The sequence below is a fragment of the Aythya ferina genome, assembly GCF_964211825.1.
Source record: "Aythya ferina genome assembly, chromosome: 2".
NCBI classification, from domain to species: Eukaryota; Metazoa; Chordata; class Aves; order Anseriformes; family Anatidae; genus Aythya; species Aythya ferina.
The window spans coordinates 5,154,043-5,174,132 of record NC_140297.1 but is presented as its reverse complement, the minus strand read 5'-3'; the positions used below and the strand labels follow the sequence as shown (position 1 = coordinate 5,174,132).

The 20,090-nt window shown below is 45.1% G+C and overlaps 1 long non-coding RNA gene across 1 annotated transcript; it reads left to right on the top strand.

Annotated features, from left to right (window-relative positions):
* Positions 1-13,595: 13,595 nt before the first annotated feature.
* Positions 13,596-17,057, top strand: LOC311431272. The gene is made up of 3 exons (XR_014689323.1): positions 13,596-13,713; positions 14,452-14,503; positions 16,964-17,057. It is a non-coding gene; the product is annotated as an uncharacterized lncRNA (long non-coding RNA).
* The last annotated feature ends 3,033 nt before the right edge of the window (positions 17,058-20,090 follow it).

The window sequence follows — 20,090 nt, the reverse complement described above, 5'->3', positions numbered from 1 at the left end:
TCCTGATAGGCCTGGACAGGCCTGGTTTCCATTTAAGTTCTACTGGTTGTCAGATAGTTTATCTGCGAAACAGATATAATAACAGCTAATCTCATGTTATGGTTCCCTGGCTGTTTATAACCCCTATTAATAGTAACTGTGGAAGGCCTGGGACTAGATTTTATAGGGCACTGGGGTAACCAGTTACTGCGCATTCCCCCGAGGCTACGTAGCATCAAGTGTAGAAGCTTGTCCTTTCCAGGCTAGGTCATGACCATCTTAACTCTGTCATTCCCTCACCGAGGGGTATTTAACGATGTGCTCTTGGTATTCTTTCTGTAACATGAATGGTAATCAATTGATCTTGCTCTCTGATTGATACTTGAGACTATCGCAAATGATTTCCAACAAGAGGCTCCCTAACTAAGCCCTACCTCAGGTGGGTACCTTCACAATACTTAAAAGCAATCTACTGAATTGGCTGGACTGGAAATAGCCTGGAATAAACTGGAGGGAAGTAGGATAAGTATCTGATGCTTCTATCCTTCTATAAGATGCATACTTTTAAATGCTTTACATGTTCTGAATTCTCATTTCTGTTGCTGGTATCCAGTCTTAAAAGTGTGCATTTTATCCCCCAAATGTGGGAATATCAATACGTGATTTGCTGAGGCACTGACCACCACAACCATTAGCACATTCAAAGTTTGCCTCCTTGAAACAGGACAACAAATACCATTCTTACCGAGAGATACACGATGGGACTGCCAAAGTAATAAGAGCAAAGGCATGGCGCGTTAGTGACAAGGCTATGCTCTCCCATTAAGCACTGGTAAACATGGGAAGGTGTCTCTGTACTGATTCAGAGGGAACAATCTGATGAGCTGTGAGAAAGTCCTTGCTTCGTGGTATGATGAAACTCTGGATAAGAAAGGTATGACAAAGGCCTGAAACAGCCTGAGGCAAGGACTCCAGGTCATCTTGGCACGCTGGGGTATTAATTTACTCTAGGAGTCACTGGACTGAAATAATCAGTGGGAGCTAGGAAATAATGCAGTAGTATGAATAAAGGTAGTAGAATTTGGCCTTGTTGAGAAACAGAAAAGGGGGAGTGAGGAACGCAAAAGCTCTTGTAAGTACGATGTGCAGTCATCAGAGTAAACTGAGAGTTATGGTAGGCGGCTAATTTTTTTTTTTTTTAAAAAGGACTTTTTCAGAAGAAAATCCAGCTGACTGTTGGAAAAAAATGAAGTCAAAACAATTAGGAATTGCAACGAGAAATTCTAGCTTAATTTTATGCCATTCATTTAAAATTGCACAAATGGTAACTTAGCTTTTGGCCTCGTGCCTAGGAGAGCACCTGAGAACACATCATTGCATCATCACCCAGAGTCTATTGGCCTTCTTCTTGTAATTATGGGCTGGCTTTTGAAAGTGAAGCGGCTTTGATTGGTGAAGGCTGATCTAGACCTAACAAGCAGTGAATGACTACCACAAAAAATGCTGGCACGAAAACCACAAATTCTCTTTGAAGTCTTTGGATCTATGCTTACTTGCCATTCTGTGACCGTTTTTGTGGTTGAAATTTCGTTCACACGGCTGCTGGTGGAACATCGGAGTGTCAGGAATGTGTAAGGGCGTTTCTGATCTGGTGGGGTGGTCCCTATGGCTGGAAGCAGAGAAATGGGAGTCGAAATGGGTAGGATTGAGTGAGAAAAAGAGTATCTGCAGATACTATGAAAGGGAGCCTTAGGCATGTGTGAGGTCTGTACACACGGGGGAAGGGTTAGATGGAGGATGCGGTAAGGTAGGGGAAAGGAAAATGAGCCACAGAAAGGGTAGGAAATAGGAAGCCCTTGACCAAAAGCTCCTAACAACCTTCAACGCTTCAATCCTAGAGACTTTCCTCTGGTCATTTCCTCATAGAGCATTTGAAATTTGAGGTGAACTTCAGGACTTTGTCGCTGGAGAGCTGCAAAGAAATTTGGTGGCAATTAAGCTTTAGATGTTGGAAATGCAGAGATAATTTAAAGCAGATCTGTGTCTGAATAGTATTGTCTTCTCTAGTGTTTGTGTCTGCTGTGTGTGTATAACGAGGTGGAGCCCAGTGGACACCAGGAGCTCCACATAACTTTACTTTCATGCCTGTGCAAAGCTGTGGAGGTATTGCTGCTTGACTGGTTCCTGGTGACTCCCGAAGCAGAGGACACTGACCATCCCCAAACAGGAGTAATATCCTGTTTACACTGTCAAAGTGGTATTCCAGTAAAAGCTGGAATGGCTTGGACAGGCATACAGTTAGCTGGTCGAGGTACTGGCTGGACACCAGTGGCATCCCCCAGGGCTCGGTACTGGGGCCAGTTTAACGTTTTTGTCAGTGATGTGGATGAGGGGATCAAGTGAAAAGTTCACAGACCATACCAAGTTAGGTGGGACTGTCGATCTGCTCAAGGGCAGGAAGGCTTTGAAGAGACAGACAATTTATCATTTAAACTAGGAAAGATGGGGGAAGAGGAGAGTTACAGGGGTGTGGTGGGCAGCAGAAAATGGCACAAATCGGGATGTGTTGCATACCCATTGCCACATCGGGGTGCATGCAGCCAGGGGAGTGAGTGCAGGAATCCTCTTGCACCCCTCCTGGGAAACCTGCAGGCTCACTGAAATCACCTCCCTGAAATGCTTGCGTAGCAATGCACCGAGCATGGGGAATAAACAGGAAGAATTGGAGATCTGTGTGTGGTCGCAAGGCTGTGATCTCATCGCAGTTACAGAAACGTGGTGGGATAGCTCACATGGCTGGAATGCTGCCGTAGAGGGCTGCGTGAGTTTTAGGAAAGGCAGGCCAGGGAGGTGAGGTGGTGGAGTTGCTCTTTATGTGAGAGGGAAACTGGAATGTGTTGAGCTCTGCCTGGGGGTAGGTGGAGAGTGAGTGGAGAGCTTATGGGCAGGGATTAAAGGGCAGGCTACCGTGGCTGATACTGTTGTGGGAATTTGCTGCAGGCCAGTTGATCAGGGAGAGGAAGTAGATGAAGCCTGTAGAAGAGCTGGAAGTAGCCTCACCATCACAAGCCCTGGTTCTCATGGGGGACTTCAGCCACCCTGGTATCTGTTGGGAATACCACACAGCTAGGCGAAAACAGCCCAGGAGGTTCCTGCAAAGCATTGGTGATTCACTTTTGGGCCCTTCACTACAAGAATGATATTGAGTTGCACAAGCATGTCCAGAGAAGAGCAACAAAGCTGGTGAAGGGGCTGGAAAACAAGGGTTAAGAGGACTGGCTGAGGGAACTGGGGTTGTTCAGGCCGGAGAGGAGGATGCTGAGGGGAGACCTCATGGCTCTCTACAGCTACATGGAAGGAGGTTGCAACAAGAAGAGTTTCTTTTCTCAGGTGACAAGTGATAGGTCACAAGGAAGCGGTCTCACATTGTGCCAGGAGAGGTTTAGATTGGACATTAGGAAGGATTTCTTCACAAAGTAGGTGGTCAAGCATTGGGATGGGCTGCCCAGGGAAGTGGTGGAGTCCCCGTCCCTGGAGGTATTCAAGAAACATGTGGATGTGACACCAAGGGGCATATTTTAGTGATGGGATTTGGTAGGTCATGTTGATGGTTGGACTTGATCTTGAATGTCTTTTCCAAACTAGATGATTCTATGATTTTATGAAAAGGGCCATGAAGCAAGCTCTGTGGTAAATATCTACAAGCAAATTAAGGGTCTAAACCTTATGAATATACTTTATGTGGGACAATTTGTATGTAGCTGAGATTATTAAAAATATTTGATGGTGAATTCAAGATACTTAAAAAATCTTGCCAAAATTAGTCTCACTGCACTGGATTCTGTACAATATGTAGTCAGAACTGACCTACAGCCTAAAGATTTGCAATTTAAGTGGAAGAGTTAGATTAATTGTAGGAGAAAGAAAATACAATTTCACGTGGAAAACAGAAGCACAGAAAGAGTAATTTATCTGAGATTACATAGGCAATTTCTGCCAGGGTTGGTATTACCCCATCTGCTACCTCTCCCGTCAGAGATGAAAATATCCCGTAAGATTTTGAAAACCAACCTAGTAAAGACACAAGAAGAAATATAACGTGGTAAATTATGTACTGCTCCCAGAAGATAGACAAAGTCCCTAATTCCTGGTCCTATCACCCACCCATCAGAAACAGAGGCACTGAGTGGCCCCCTGGGATGCAAGAGCTCAGCACTGTGAGCAGACACAAAGGGCTCACGGAGCGTGTACGATTGCCTCATGCAACCGCAGTGCAATCGTTTGTTCAGAAGGTGCCAAGTGTGAAAATGTAACTGATGCTGTGTCAGTGGGTCAGTGGGAAGCCTCTGCTTGTTTGTTTTTGTAGCCACCACCACCCCAGCAGGATACTGCTGAACCGAGATTCTCACATGAGCCATTCCCAACTTGAAGCCCGTCCCAAGCCACCAGCTTAATGAGTGCCACTGCTGTCATTTACAGCTAGCAGAGACATGGCCGTAAGTGGAAGCAAATAGATTGTGGCATTATTAGCTGAAGATGTGTAGGCAGGCCTGCCACAGCAACAGACTTCACACAGTTGCAGAATGTTGACTGCTTTGGAGACTGATATGCCACGTAAATTCAATTAATTGGCTCTTCAGCTTGGTTGAAAGATCAGCCCATGAAGTACAAATATCTCAAGCCAAACAAATTGTTCTTGTCTGTCATGGATAATGTGCTCTGCCTGTGATTGTCTTTCAAATGTTCATCTTAACGTTCTCAGGTGATTTTCTCCAAGCTTCACTTGATTCCACATTTCAGTTTCCCTTGGTCAGTAAATGAAACATTTTCTTTGCATGCTGGCATCACATTCAGCTGGGGAGATATATATTTCTGGGCACAAGCCAAACTGGTGTTTAGAGACTATGATAAAAGTGGAAAACAGTGTTGCAATGTGTTGGTCCAAGCCTCATTTGCAATGCTTTGCCCCTGGCTAGTCATCCTGCAGCTCTGTGTAGCAGAAGTGTACTCTGCTCTATTTGCATGCAGAGAAGACTTTGAACTGCCTGGCATCTTGTGTGAAATTTCCCCTTGGCTGAAGGCCCTGTGCGAGATCCATGTACCATTTAAGTCCTTTATGAATTAGCTTTTACCAGAATAGTTAAATAATGAAGACAGTCTGTTGGCCAATATATTGATAAATGAATTACTTGGCTTCCATTGACTGCTATTTCTGTGAGTGTGTGGTTACTCTTTGCAAGTATTCATGCGGCTCCAGCTACACGTGGAAGTGCCTGGGTCGTGGGGTGACAGTACTTGGGAGAGTCGGGTTTTGGCCTCCCTGGGACCTCCCCGGCTCTCTCCCTAAGGCCGAGTTGGAGGCTGAGGGGTTTTGTTGTATTTACAGGCTGCCTGGGCCTGAGACAAAACCAACAAACAGCTCTAGGACACCTGCTTGACCTACACTGCTTTGATTTCGAGAAATAAAGCTCTACCCCATAGAGAAAGGGCTGAAATCCTGCTGCTCTTGGGAATGTTATTTCAATGTACTTGTTCAGTGAGTTGGCCTGGTAGCTTACAATTCAGAAACCCTAGAGCATTTGTGAATTGTGGGGGAAGTACACTATTCATTATCTGCTGTCAGGCATTCATCATTCCAGTGTAAGCTTCAATCCTCTCATCAAGATGCAGAACATTACTTATGACCAGTCACAGGCCATGAATAATGGCTCAACGAAATGAACAGTTCTCTAACAATTCAAACTCGGGTTTGTTAATCAAAACTATTCAGAGCCAGATTCTGGCATCCCATCACACACACACACTGAATAACACCTTTCCCCAGTGCAATCTCTTCAGCTTTCATTGCATTTAAAGTTTAACAAGCTTTTTTTTTTTTTTCTTTTTGGTCTGACCTCACCTAACTAGCTCACAGGAAAAGCTGGAGTTTGCCTCCACCAGAATTAGTGGCTCTTGTCTCCTTCTGCAGCAGCACTTTCTGTACAAAACCGCTTGGCAGAGATGACAAATCTGCACGTCTTTTCCTTAGCTCTATCGGATGGGATATCCACTCTGGTCAGCAGCTAAGTCCTGCCTCGAGCTAAGCACTGATTTAAACATATCTTTTATTCTTTATGTGGGAAAAGTAACTCAAAGTGACACATTCTTTATGGGATCTTCTACACAGCAATAAAATATGACCGTATTCATCCATGTGTAGGATTATGCACTGTTCTAGTCAACCTCCCCACTGAGGTTTCACACCATCAGCAGTTCTCTCCTGTATATTGCCAAACATACTTCAGGCTCCTGGAAAGTGGAATATATTCATGTATTTGCAGCCCAGTCCCCAAGTGTTCCTCTACAAATGTTCAGAGCAGCTGGTAGCTCTAGCTCTCTTCCCCAGTCGTGGGAGGCTTCTTACATTTTTGCTATTCTGACTTGTGCCAAGGAAGCTGGTACTGCATTTCCAGAAGCAGAGATTGATTCAGTTGGCACATTTCATTTGCAGAGAGCTTTCTGGGTAGAGGTGTTAAGGTAAAGCCCTGGAAATTCTTCTGAGAACTGAGCCTTCTGTATCCAGTGCTATCTTTGTATCATAAAGCCCAGCCTTGGCACTGCACGTATTAGGTATTTCTCCAAGAGTGGTTCCCCAACTGTTTTGCGGCATGGGATTACTTAGGGTAACGTGGGGGTGAGAAGATGTTTCCACAGTCCTCAGTGTATTCCTGCTCTAATATTCCTTGGCTGAGATTACCAATGGGACTCTCAGGGGTGTAGGTCCCCAACTTCCATTGTGCTCAGACTCCATGATGCATTTAAACAGAACTTTGCATTTTATTTTATGTATTCACTTGTAAGATCATTTTCAGTGCATCATCTTCCTTAGCCAGTCTTTCCTTGGGATCATGCTTTGAGAAGCGGTCACAGTAGTTTCTCCCCTGGAATGTGCTTCCCCTTATGATTAAATGTCAGTCTATTTGTATGATTAAATCAGTGCTCAAGAAGAGGAAGAAAAAACCCTCTAGATTCATGTCAGAGGATTTCTCGATCGGCAACGGCTGGTGCAGGGGAGGCACAGCTTGCTGTTTTTTTTCTTTTTTCTTTTTTCTTTCTTTTTTTTTTTTTTTTTTTTTTTTCCCCAGCTGATTACAGTTTGAGGCACTAGCTGCAATGAGTGGGAAGGGAGGAGCAGGGAAAAGAGAGAGAGAGAAGAAAGGCCCTCATCTAGAGGGAAGCCAGGTTGCTTACCTCTCACTTTCTCTCCCTCCTCTGCCTTGCATTCGCTGCCACCAGCTCTTCATCATCTCATCTTGCCCCTAGGCCTAGAAATATGGGCATCTGTGAGAGAACAAGCTGATGTATGGTCTTGTCTCCTCTTGCAAGTTTTCAGCAGATTTTCATTTTGGTCATTTCTTTTCTTCAGGCATTGTATGTTTATTAGAGAAAGGAGAGGAAAAATGCAACCCAAACAACATTTCAGCTTCTCCAGCAAAGTTTCTATTTTGATTTATTGAAAACTTGTCCAAGCACTTATTTATATTTTATCTGTGAAAGACCCAAAAAGATTCATCTGAAACAGATATTTCCATGGAAACGTCCATCTTTGATGAGATGTCGTTCCTCAGATGTTTCAGCTGAAGAATTTTGTCAGTTCTGGCAGAAAAAAGAGTGCGGGGCAGAACAAACAAAGATGAAGCTCGCAGGAAAACATGCAGTGCTTCAAGTTAATGGGCTAAAATGTCAGCTGGTAAACTGCCATAAAGCCAGAAAAGTCAACCAGTCAACCCAAGTCAATGGAGCTATGCTAATTTACAGAGGATCTGGCCTTAGATTTTAATAGAACCAGCCTAGCAAGCTGTTTCTGCGCTTACCCATCCTCCTCCCTTTTTAATAAGCTCTCAGTCATACTTGGCCTATCCTTTAATAATTCACCCTTCTCTCTTCACGCTCCTTCTTCCCTCTCTGGAGATAATAGGATGGGATTTTCTGCTTGCAGCCCGCACAGAAATATCACAGACAGGTTAAACTCTGCACAGCTGGCTACTGCCTTCTACCATATCCCCTGTGTCTCTTTCTGGACTCATATCTATCCTCTGTTTGGTCTTTACTTAGCCGGTGCCAATGGACTTCAGTGGTATTTGTTATAAATTATGATATAGTGTATTGTATTGTAATGTATAGAAACTGGGATATTGAAGCATTAAGCTCACGGAGCAATCAATTACTTTAATGGGAGTTTTGTGCGTCTAGCTGCAGTTCTGGAAATCAGATCTATGCGATAGCTCTAGGACGCAATCCAACGCCTGGAACAAGAGACTTTTCTACAGCAGAAGTTACTATTTTTTTTTTCCCCGCTAAGGGCCAAATAGGTATTTAAAACACTATTGGCAAGATGCACATTAAAGTATGGTTTTTTGTTGTTAACTCCAGCATATAACGACCCCGCGTAACTGCTCAGTCCTAAGCACCTTGTAACTCTCTGAAGTCAACACATGGATACCCAGTTCCAGAGCTGCAAGTTTCTTAACCCTGTCCTTTGAAGCCAAGCCCCAAAGTACTGACTTTGTCAGACCCACCAGGCTACTTTTCTAAATCTAATCCTAATATCCTGGTGACCGTGTCCTTCCCTCTCACCTACTTTTACTAAACAGAGTAGGGATGTGATGATGCAAAAAAAAACCTCCCATGCAGAACTTAAAAGGCTTGTGTATCTTTTTTTTTTTTTTTTTTTTTGAAGATCCTAATAGAAAATAAGCAACTCCTGATTGTCTCCTGTAGACACAAATAGTTCTGAGTCCACAGAGAATATTAGCCTCTGTTTTCAGTAATGTATTTCAAATGCTTCAGTTCACTGTACCTGATCTTATTCCCATGGAGGAGTGAAGACACCACGCAACATCTGAGATGTCTTCTCTGCTGATTTCTCAGAAATACATTGTATGAAACACACCTTTTGCACACCTTTTTCTAGATGATGCAGAGATGCTGTTTGATTGCTCCCGGTGCGGAGCTGGTAACTGCATCTTCCAGAGAAATAACAGGTGATGTGTGTGAATGGTTCCCTTACTGAAAACCAGTGGACTTTATATTGGTTAAATCAACCTCTTGGAACAACAGAGGCCTGGTTGCTGTCATTTGAATTTCAGCTCAGCATCTTGATTGGCATTCTTTTTTAATGACTTTTCCTTATTTGTTAAATTTAGTTGATGGTTATTGCACTTATTTCTAAAGAACATTACTTTAATTAAAAAAAATCTCTGCTCTACAGAAATTAATATTCACCGTGTATATGGCACAAAAGTGTATGTGGTGAACACAGAGAATAATTAGTAGCTGTAGGAGGAGAACTTATGAGAAGACGATTATGAATATGTAGCAGAGGAAATAGACTACAAGGAAATTAAACTGAGAAATTTATGAGTGAATAATTGACCTCTGAGTAAATACAAGCATTCTCTCAACAGCCACTTGAAGTATTGTTAACCACTCAGTATTTCAGAACATTAACCACTCTTTTAGCTAAACAGTTCTTTGCTATTGGCAATGACTTACTCTTTGGAGTTGTGTTGCTATTTTACAGCGTGATTGCTTACTGTATGCATAATGTTATAAATACATGTGGTGCCAAAGCATTGGAGTAGGTGGGAAACAAGCAAAAATGCTCCAAAGCATTGGAGTAGGTGGGTCATAATCTGTTAGATATGTGTAAATCTAAAGTTATGCCCTCTACCAGAGAAAATAGTTGCAAGGACTAACTAAAGGCACTTCCAGAATTATGCTGTTACAAATGAGATCCAAATTTTATCACTACTATCAAAGGAATACAGATCTATTTGCACAATGAAGGCAATTCTTAAAACTGAGATTTTTCAAACTGATGGCGAAGTTTCTAAAGTTGATTTTCAGAGTTTGCAAAGCTTGCATTTCCCCTTAGATTTGGTGAGTAATTAGTAATTCTTCCAGTGGCTTTAAGGACTGTAGGCTAGAGGTATAAGCTTGTTTCAAAGAAAGTGCCATCGTCTTCCAAATGAGAGGCCTGGTGGATGTGAGCAGATGGGTAAGCCAGAAGAGCAAAGCTGATAATGGATCTGTTTGAGAGGCAGGTCCCGGGAAATGTAGAGCATCCATGAGTAAGGGTTAGGCCTTGTACCTGACTTGTGTAATTGAGCAGGTTGGTGTCAAACCTTTCTGAAGGATGACCATGTTCATATTTTGAGGATTCAGAAACCATAATGATAAAAAATAGGATGGAGATGCTTGTTCACTGGAAAACTTATGTATTACAACGGTCCATGCAGAATGAGTTATAATGGCTGTATATTGAGGATAAAGATTTGTTTTCATTCTAGAGAGAATATTTATTCCTGCTGATTGTGAGCCCAACACATTGCTAAGTTATTGCTACCTTTACACCCATGAAACCAATAAGAAAGGTATGGCATTTGTGAAGCTTTGTCTCTTCTCCTCCTTCCAATTACATAATGGTTAGCGTACCAAACATTTTACATCACAGAATAGAGGACAAGCAGTTACCCAGAATACGTAATGATCAACTACAATATGTGACTGATTGAATCAGGTGAGGAGTGTGAAGGATGAGGTTCATTTGCTGGCCTTGGCCTCTTTGTTTGGCAAAGAGAGATAAGAAGACAAAGCTCAGTTTTATCAGAAGTTAACGAATGACTAAGTAGATGAGAATCTCATATCCACTCTTTATTTCATTGCAGTCCAAGTAATTAATGAAGTATGCTTGGAGGCAGTGGTAAAAGACCAAACCTTAGATGTTCCCTTCTTCTCTGCTGGAACACGGAGGGATACTCTTGGGAGGTACTGACTGCATCAGTTTGGACCAGGTAAGGCTGTTGGGTTTGAAGAGAGCTTCCCTGAAAGGTCCTAAGCTGCATAGCTGTAGTCTACAGGAATCCATGTTTACAGTCCCAAGTTCCACCTTTGGCTATCTAGCTGAAAGTCAACAAATTTGGGTAGCTAAGGTTATGAGTCATAGGAATGAAATTATAAGCTTAACCCAAAGGAAAGACATGGATGTGCTCCAATTCAGCAGAGTTTTTATAAGCAATGAACATTTTTCTTTCTGTCTGGGAAAAAGAGAATTACCCGTAAGCTAAAATCAAGTAATCCAGAAAAAAACAATGATCCACATCTGTTCTTAGTGATGATGGGAAGGTTTTAAAGGATACATCTACACTAGTTAAACAAACAGTGTTCGGCCCCTGGGATTTGCCTTCTGTTTTGTTCAGTTATTAGAATAATCCCTGGTACAATTTTTGGCCCAGGTCATCTAGCACTGTCCCAAACAGGCTCCACTCACAGCTTGGAAGTTCACACGAACAAGGGACCTTTCCCCAGAGGCAGTTTGGATGAGGTCACCTTCTTCTGGAGGCTGAAAGACTTGGGTTGTATGGACACAGCCAGGTTGTCCCAGTTTTCCTCTGCACCATAAAATACTCAGTGGCACAATTAAATCCACTAGAAGACGTGTAGCTGAAACTGGTTAGGCTATATGCAGGTATTCAGGGGGAGATCCTTCCTCTATGACCTGTTCAGCTGAGAACAGCTGAGATAAGTTGTAAGAGGAAGAAGGAATAGATGAAATCTATTATAGGTAAATTACATTAAAAATTTCCAAGACTGTTTGGAATAACCAACACTACTTGAACTGCTGCTTAGTAATTTCTGGTGCGTTCTCCTTTTCTGCAGGTTTTCAGTACAGAAACTGGAAGGCATCATGGAGAATTTGGATACTAGATCTGAAGGTATATTTTGAGCCTCTGTGGCTGGGCCATTTCAAAACAAGCAGCAGCAAAGACATGAAGTCCATAGTTCAAAAAGAAGTCCTGCACTTTGAACTGGGGGCTAAGAGTAAGATGTAAAAGGGGTGAGCTACAGTGAAAGCTCCAGGAAAGCATCCTTATACACCACTTCTTGGAAGTAAACACCCACGTGTCGGTCCAAACAGGGGAACATGGGAATACGTGTTTTCTAGAGTAGGGTCATGCAGAACTAGAAATCTGATGGCAGAGGAGTTTGATTCTGAAGTTCCTGAGAAAGAACTTCTGGGGACGTGGATTTATGGGTATATGGGCAGGGAAGAAGTTAGAAACTGGGTAGTTACAGAAATAAGATGAAAGCAAAGAGATTATCTGTAGGTAAAGATCTGAAGAGGTAAAGGTTAACCTTGTTTAATTGGAGTTAACATTTTCTAAGTGTGTAGATACTGGTTTATATGGTCTGCATTCTAAAGCAAAGGGCCCAGCTCATTTGTACTGGCACAAATGAGAAATAAACCTCTCCACGCACTTGAGCTTCTGCTGTATGTGAGATGAAAATCAGAGCCAGAGGCATTTGGAGTTTGAAAGAAATATTTTTGTTTTTGATGTCTATTTTTGCTGCCTCTATTTCGAGCAGACATAGCCAGGGCTGGAAGTGAATACAGAGTCTCTGAAGAGGTGAATTATTCCCAGCCAATCTGCAGTGGCAGAAGTGTGGTGTCTTATGGGCTTGAAATAGACCATCCTCATTAACCACATGTTGGGCCAAACTCCATTAATTGCTACAGCCCCTCAGGGCTGAATTTAGCCCATTATAACAAAGTGATAATATTGTTGGGAGCTATTTTTATGTCCTGTGCTGTAAGCTGAATACTACAATACAGTATAAACTTGGTAAAGCCAAGGTGTTTTTAGGTTTTAGGGGGGCATAAAGAAGTTTCTCAGTGTTTGCCTTTCTCAAGAGTTCACAACAGTTCTAATTAGTGGAGGTTAATGATAGTTGAAGTTAAGGGAGAACTAACGAAGGTGGTGTCTTCAGACTCATGTCTTTCTAAAGGTGTTCAAGGAAAGCTGGGTGAGGTGGTGGCATGCTGGCCAAGGATCAGTGGGACTTTACTGGTGGTAATGATTGTGCCACTGATACGGAGCGAAGGAAAAAACAGGTAAGACGCTTGAAAATTTTGTTACTAAAGCCTGTAGTGTGGCCTGTGTGGGGCTGTTGAGTTGTGGGTGGCTTGTGTACATCTCTTCTGCTGCTCTAGGCTGTGTGGAGAGCTGTTGGGCTTTGCTGGCATCATTTGAGGAAAGTGTAGAGGTGGCAGGGATGCTCAGGCTGACACCATCCTGGGACTAAAATGGGTGCAGACCCCTTTCTGCAAGGGGCAGTATGAAGTTAAGAAGCAGTTGGTATATCTGATCTATGTGCTACATAAACCCTCCCTTCAGTTTGTCTTTCCATCTGTCACTTGTCATACAGCTCTTGTCCATCTCAACATTTTGTTACATGTCCCATGAGCTCAGGAAGACCAGTCCATGCTGGGATTTAGCAGCACAGACTCATTGAGCTCATCCGAAAACCTCTCCCAGATGCATCCCGTGCACAGGGTCTCGAAACCATGCTCAAGGGGGAAGGTGGGTGCTAACATGTGACGGTTGGCCAGGATGTTATGTGATGCTGCTCTCCCGTGTTGCTATTCCCCTGGCAACGACAGCAATTCTTTGACACATCATCCTGCCTGACGCATGCCTGAGCTGCACAGTGCTGGCACGAGCTGGTTTTACACCTGCCGAGCAATTGCGCTCTCGCTAGCTTCAAGATCGGGCACGTGAGCCTCAGCCCTTCTGAGAACAGCTCCGGCCGAGCACAAAATCAAGTTAAAGAGAGAAACCCAGCAGGCAGCGAGGTGCTGAGTCACCACGCAGCCCTCCTCGGATAGCCTTGCAGCGGCGCAGAGGATCAAAGGTGAGGTGACCTTGTGCATGGGAGGTGAGGCGAAGTCCTCTGCGCGGGCTGGAATGTGCATTAGCTCAGGAATGCAGACAGGCAAACAGGGCCGAGTGAGTCCCTTTATTAGCTGCTCTAGGCACGGCTCTGAGATCGGCCGCGTCGAAGAGGGAAAAGCTCTGTGTGTGTCCAAAACCCTGAGAATCAAATCCTCACAACGTATTCTCCGACCTGTTCTTCTGACCGGGGCTGCGATTAGCCTGGGTGATCTTTGGTTTTGTTCTGCTCTGGTTTGAAGCTAGCTGGGTCATTCTGGGAAGCCAGGAAACCTCTCTTTAATTTGCTAAATGGGAAACTTGCATCCAGCCTGTAATTTCACAATTCTCATTATAATCTGCAGAGCAGGATTACAACAGGCTGTGTTTTAAAGATTACAATTTCCCATCCCAGCTCCAGCCCACTCTCTTTCTTTCAGTGGTCAAAATATCAAGGTCGTTATTTCTGGGTATATTCTGCACTTGCTGATTTCTATACCGACTCCTGGCCTAGGTAATTAAACTAAACTAAGCTACCTTTTGACTGCTTTTAGAGGGATCGTCTGGCTAGGCTGGTTTCACTGGCTTGTCATCTAGACCCAAAGGAACAAAGAGGCCGGTGCTGTTTGCCAGATCCCCTCCGTGGCTCTGAGAGGTGTGTTACAGAGAACACAAAGGTGTTGGTGAAGATGAAAGCAGAGCCCTGTTGTTTTCTGTTTAGATGCCTTGCCGTGTGCTGGGATCGCAGGTGCTACTACAGATGGTACAGACGGGTAAGATTCATCCCTGGTAACTTTATACATCTGCAATGCGAACATTTACTTCTGAGTAGTCATCCTGGCCCCTCTTTACGTTTCAAAAATTTACCTCTCCCTAAAGTAGACATAGGCAACATGTGCCCTGTTGGTTTCTGCCCTAAAAGACCCCATTTGTCTTCATGGACAGCAGTGGAGTTCAGCAAATAACCCCACAGACAGACATCTACACCTGAGATATTCAGATTTAGTTAGCGAGCCTCAGCTTTCCAGTCGAGTTTTCTCTGGATCTCAGGGTTATGAAATCAAACCTCTGCTCAGTCTATTTTTACATCAGCCAGACATCTCTGGAGATGGAATTGCCCTCCTCCCCAGATATGATTTGAATTTGTTTGCTAAAGCATCTGCACATATGGCCCTTCACAGAAATCATGCTTTCATGAGTTTCTTGCCTTGGGGCATACCTCCCTTTTGAACCATCCTCTGTGAAGTGTTGTGTGACAAGGGAAACTGAATGGGATGCCTGTGTTTCTTTCCATTACTATTTGGGAAGCCACCAGTGACCAGAAGAGCCGTGAGAAGATAGCCACAAGGGCAGAAGGCCCAGACTGGCTCCCGGTGGACAAAGCCCGTCACGAACCAGCCTACGTGCAGAACTGGGGGGCTGTGCCTGGATCCTGCCTTACTGTGCACCCTGGGATCCTCGGGATGAAAGAAGCTACATAAACATAAAATATCTCTATTGATTATAAATGACAGCAAAAGGGAAACGTGTGATTTAAAGCAGTGCCGGCTGTGGTCTAATATCAGATAAACCACACTGATGCTGTTGTCAAATCCAGATATCCACTCTACACCACTCATGTCTAGGCAAACCGGGGGTAAGGATTATTTTTTCTATCAACCCTACAAAGGTCTGCATGCTCCCGTGTGCCTTCCCTGCAGAGATATGGACGTGAACACTGCTGACAAGTTGCATTCCTCTTATCGGGGGTGGTTATGTCATCGGGCTGGTGTAAATCTCCCCCTTCCTCGTGTGCTGCTGTCACAAAGAAGGAGGGCAGCTTGGCACAGCGCGGCCCCCCCCAACGCAAGAGGTGCGACTTGTCAGCAAAAAACTCACGGAAGCGATTCTACGGAGGGTGACAAAAGGTTGAAAGCTAACACGGGGACCTCCCAAGAAAGCACCAGGCAATCTACACGGAGATTCCTCCTCTCAGCACGTCTCTTATGTAAGGGGACGGGAGGCTGACTCACTGTGCTGGGGACCTCCTGAAAAGCTGGGCAGGATGAGCATCCTGCAGTTACACCATGCATTTTTGGAAATGTGGTCCCATCGGCTTTTAAATTGTGCTTTTCCAGATCGTGCAGTCCTGAGGGCTGTGGGAATGACGTCCATCTCATGTGGCTTCGGGAGAATGCATCAGACATCAAGTGCTGCTTCAGGTTCCCGTGGTATCAGAGACATCGGCGTGAGGCTGGCGGGTAGGACATGGGATCTGTCCAAAGCCTTCTTGAGTGGCAGCTAGAGGCCAGGTGAGATAGACCAGGGCATCTCGAGGGGCATTAGGTGTATATTTGGGCATCTGCATTCCTTCCTACACCTCTGCCACCTCAGTGTCTCCATCTGAGCTGGTCACCCGGGGCTGTTTTTGTTCTTGGTGTAGAGACGTGAGTATTTTCAAGGAGTGGTTGAGCCAGACTGTTTTAGACTCCTCTTTTAGGAGAAGGTGAGCTGTTCCCTAGACACCACTGGCTGTCACAACGAGATTTCTGTGACTACAAAGGGAGCACAGAGCTGCTAACTCAAATACAGGCATTTGCATCCAGTCGGCTGAATCTCAGCCCGGGTCTGGTCTGTCTCACGTTGACATCAGCTTCATACCAAGAAAAAAAAAAAAAAAAGCAATCTACAGATCTGATTGTGCTTGTAATTACAGCAGTGTTGGTGAGATTAGACTCAGAACCACCATTTGGCAGTTTTGTCCCCCAGTGTAAGCTCTAACAGATAGTCATTACGGTAACGTTTTCGTGGCTCCTCTTGTAAAAACAAGGGTTTCAGTTGAGACTTATTTGTTTGGATCCGAGCCAATTGCAAACTGCTCCTATTTTAACGGGGTGTCCCAAGACGCTTTCAGTTACAATGAGGTGAGTAAGAGATGTTTTGGTTTGCTGGTGATTCTGAAAGATAGTTGCACACATCTATATTGTTCCTATTTTTCTGTATTGTAAAAAGTTTCACTCAACACCGGAGAAAACATGTCAGGTCCTTTTTTTAAGCATTTTTCACGTTCAAAAGAAAAAAAAACTGAGTGAAAGGAAATATCTGAACAGAAAGAGATTTCATAGTGAAATCCTTCTCAAGCAACTTTTTTTTTTTTTCAATTCTAAGTGAATTCATTTGGCAAAACTGACAGAAATTTGCTGTGTTTCTGCTTTTTTTTTTTTTTTTTTTTTTTTTTTTTTTTTTTTCACCAGAAAGAGCATTTAGCCCCAAAAATACGCCCACGCTGTTTCAGCTGCAGCGTTCACAGAGCCGCAAGGCTCCGGGCCCTTGCTGGCAGGATGGGAGGGACCAGGAGCAGCCCCTGCAGGTTGGTGACAGAAGGTTAGCAAAGGGCTCTTGGAAGCCTTCCCTCTGCGACACTTCCACAAGGTAAATGTTCCCGTTATTATTTGCAAGCCGGTCGTACATCACAGCAAATAGCAGGTACAATAGGACCCAGACAGCAAAACTGAGTATAAATAGATGATGGAATTCCTGGCATTAGTTCTGGAGCAGTTTGGGACTGGAACGAGTGAAAAATACAATTTCTCTAAAAGGGAAGTTTCCTGTGAGTAAAAGCCAAATGTTCCCCCCTGCTCCCCCTCCTTCTTTCCCCAGATTCCAGTTTTTCACTGGGGAGAATCCAAGTGTTTCAAGTGAGTTCAAGCAGAATTTCATTTTGTTGAACTGGCCTGATTTGGGATGCAAACCGACCTCTGAAATGCTGAAATTTCCCGTGGGAGCTGAAATTCTGAATTTTGCTCAGCTCCAGTTACTCCTCGCATGGAAATGCCCTAAAGCAAACAAACAACCACTCTCCTCGTGCGGGTAGGAGAAGCGCCTGGTAAGTAGGTTAATTTGGAAGGGGTTCCCTGGTGGCTGCTCCTCTTCCTCTCTTCTGCCCAGGGAAACCTGTGCAGGGATCAGCTCTGCAGAGTGGGCAGTGACAAGTTCCCCTTCCAGGCAGAAATATACACATATATAAACTCAAAAATCCGTTCCTACAGCAATGGTTTGCACCCCAGGGCGGGCTGATGTGGCCTGAAAGTGCTCCACTGACCTCGACGGAGTGCCCTGGCAAAGGGATCACCGCGTTCCCTCTGTGAAAACATGTGATTTCCCAGCAAAAATAAGACCCTCAAGAATTTTGTGGTAGGCTCCGCAAAGCAGCTGATGGCCCAGATGGGACTTCATAGCTGCGGCTGGATGCTGAAAGGCTGCCAGCTGGCGAGGCAGCCCCGTGGGTGAGGTATCTGCACGTTACCGGTGAGGATTGGCGAACGTGCCAGAGCTGGGGGCCTGGGGGGATGCGAGTGGGGCCCTGGTGGAGGCAGCTGGGTCCTTCTCCTTGCCTCTGTCTCTCTGACAGCTCAGGAACATGGCTGCAGGATGACAGCAGCCTCCAGACCTGGTGAAAACCTGGGGCAGCTCAGGGCACAGCCAGACCCCGAGGTGCGGAGCGCGGATGCTTCTCCTACCTGTGGTTTTCAGGGCACAGGGTGAGGAACCGAGTAGTTCTGCCTCCGTGCAGCCAGCAACAAAGATGGATGTGCCCTCTAAGCACTGCAGGCTCCATCCCAAAATATTCCTGGCTTTCCATGCCAAGCTTCAGCCTCCCGATGGCTGTTGTATGGTTGCAGCCCTTTCCCTCTCATCCCAGCCCAGCAAAGCGCCCTGCGAACAATTAAGTCTCGCTATCCCCTAGCGAGCTGGGGAAGAATTATCTCCTCATTTTTACCTGTCTGGAAAATGACACAGAAATTAATTGACTTCTTCAAGGTCACTCAAAGAGTCAGGGGGAGACGTGAAAATGGGACCCAGGAGTCCCGACTGCTGGTCTTTTCTAACCACCAGATACCTAGCATCAATTGCTGGAGAACCCGTTCATAGGCTTTGCAGTTTTGATTAAAGATTCAAAAAATACAGGCGCTTTGAAGGGAAAAAAATAATTCTCTCCAACTTTACCAGGCGATGCATGACCGGGCACAGCCCCCCGGGAATACAAGCTCTGCTGAAGACAAGCTGACCGGCTGTCTGCTCCACATACACGAGGGGTCCCAGGTTTGATGCCAAGTGACACGGGCAGCAGGCTTGGCTCCTGCTGCTGCGGGCAGCCCAGGTGTCTGGCAGGGCTTTTTGCATCCGTGGGTCACCAGAAGACGAGGCTCTGAGTGGAAGAAGCAGCAAGCTGAGGGTTTACGCCTGCGTTAGTGCTGGAAAGAGTGTTAATTTAGCTGTTAAACACAAGCGACCTGGGCTTTGGGGGTGACACGTGGAGTGTAGCGGATGCATCTGCTGCTCTGCGTGTGCAAGCAGAACAGCGAGTTGGCTCCTTGCCCCAAACCATCCAATGCAGGGCACAAAGCACCTCCTGCTGGGTTCCTCACCCCCTGCCCTGGGCTCCAGCCCCAGGCAGAGCTCCGTGCCCTACATCACGACCTGCCCCTTCATTTCCTCTTACCTCTCTGGGTTCACCACCCGCAGATGCTCCATCTCCTCCAGCAAGACCTGGCCCAGCCATGGGGCTCCAGGAGCCTGACTCTCTGTTACCCTCTAGTGCTGGACCAGGCGGGCTACAGGCTTTTCCCCAGCAAAAGCAGGCTTCAGCAGGTTATTCTCTTTGCTCCAGGCCACCCCAAATTCAACTCCTAGCCCCAGAAACTCATCGTAAGTGCTGAATTTCAGCCCTGCAATGGCTTGCCTTCCTCTGCCTCTCACACCATGGCTGGGCAGATTTGTCACCTGTATGGTGGTAGCATGGGCAAGAGTTTTGGTTCATTTGATTCTGTGCCTACTGTATTTTTTTTTTTTTTTTCAATTCCTTCCTTTTTATTTAAAGCTGTTCCCGTCATCTTGAGTTTGGTTCCCAAGACCTCGTTTGCTGTGGTTTTAGTGGAGGGACTGGTCACTGGTTTGCCCATGGAGAGGCTGCCTGTGCAAGAGCTGCTGGGAACAATTAGGGAAATTCATTCTATGGGAAACTCCTATTTTTGTAGGGAAAACAATGCTGGAGAAAGAGGCCAGGGTTTGCTCCCAGTCTGCATCGGTAAGAGCTTGGAAACAGGGAGGTGGGGAAAATGCTGAAGTCCTCTTCTGCTTACCCTGCAGTCTCTGAGTTTTGCCATTGGTTTCCAATGAGCCAACACTGGAAACAGTCGTAAAGCCACTTTTTTTTTTTTCCAAGTTTTTCTCTTCTGTTTTCCTTTCTTCAGTAATTACCATCAATTCCATGTTTCTCACACACTGACATGGATTACAACTTGCTCATCTGAAAACAGTCTTGCAATCACATTGGCTATGGACGGAGCTGTGTGATTGAGAGCCTGCTTTGGCCACCTG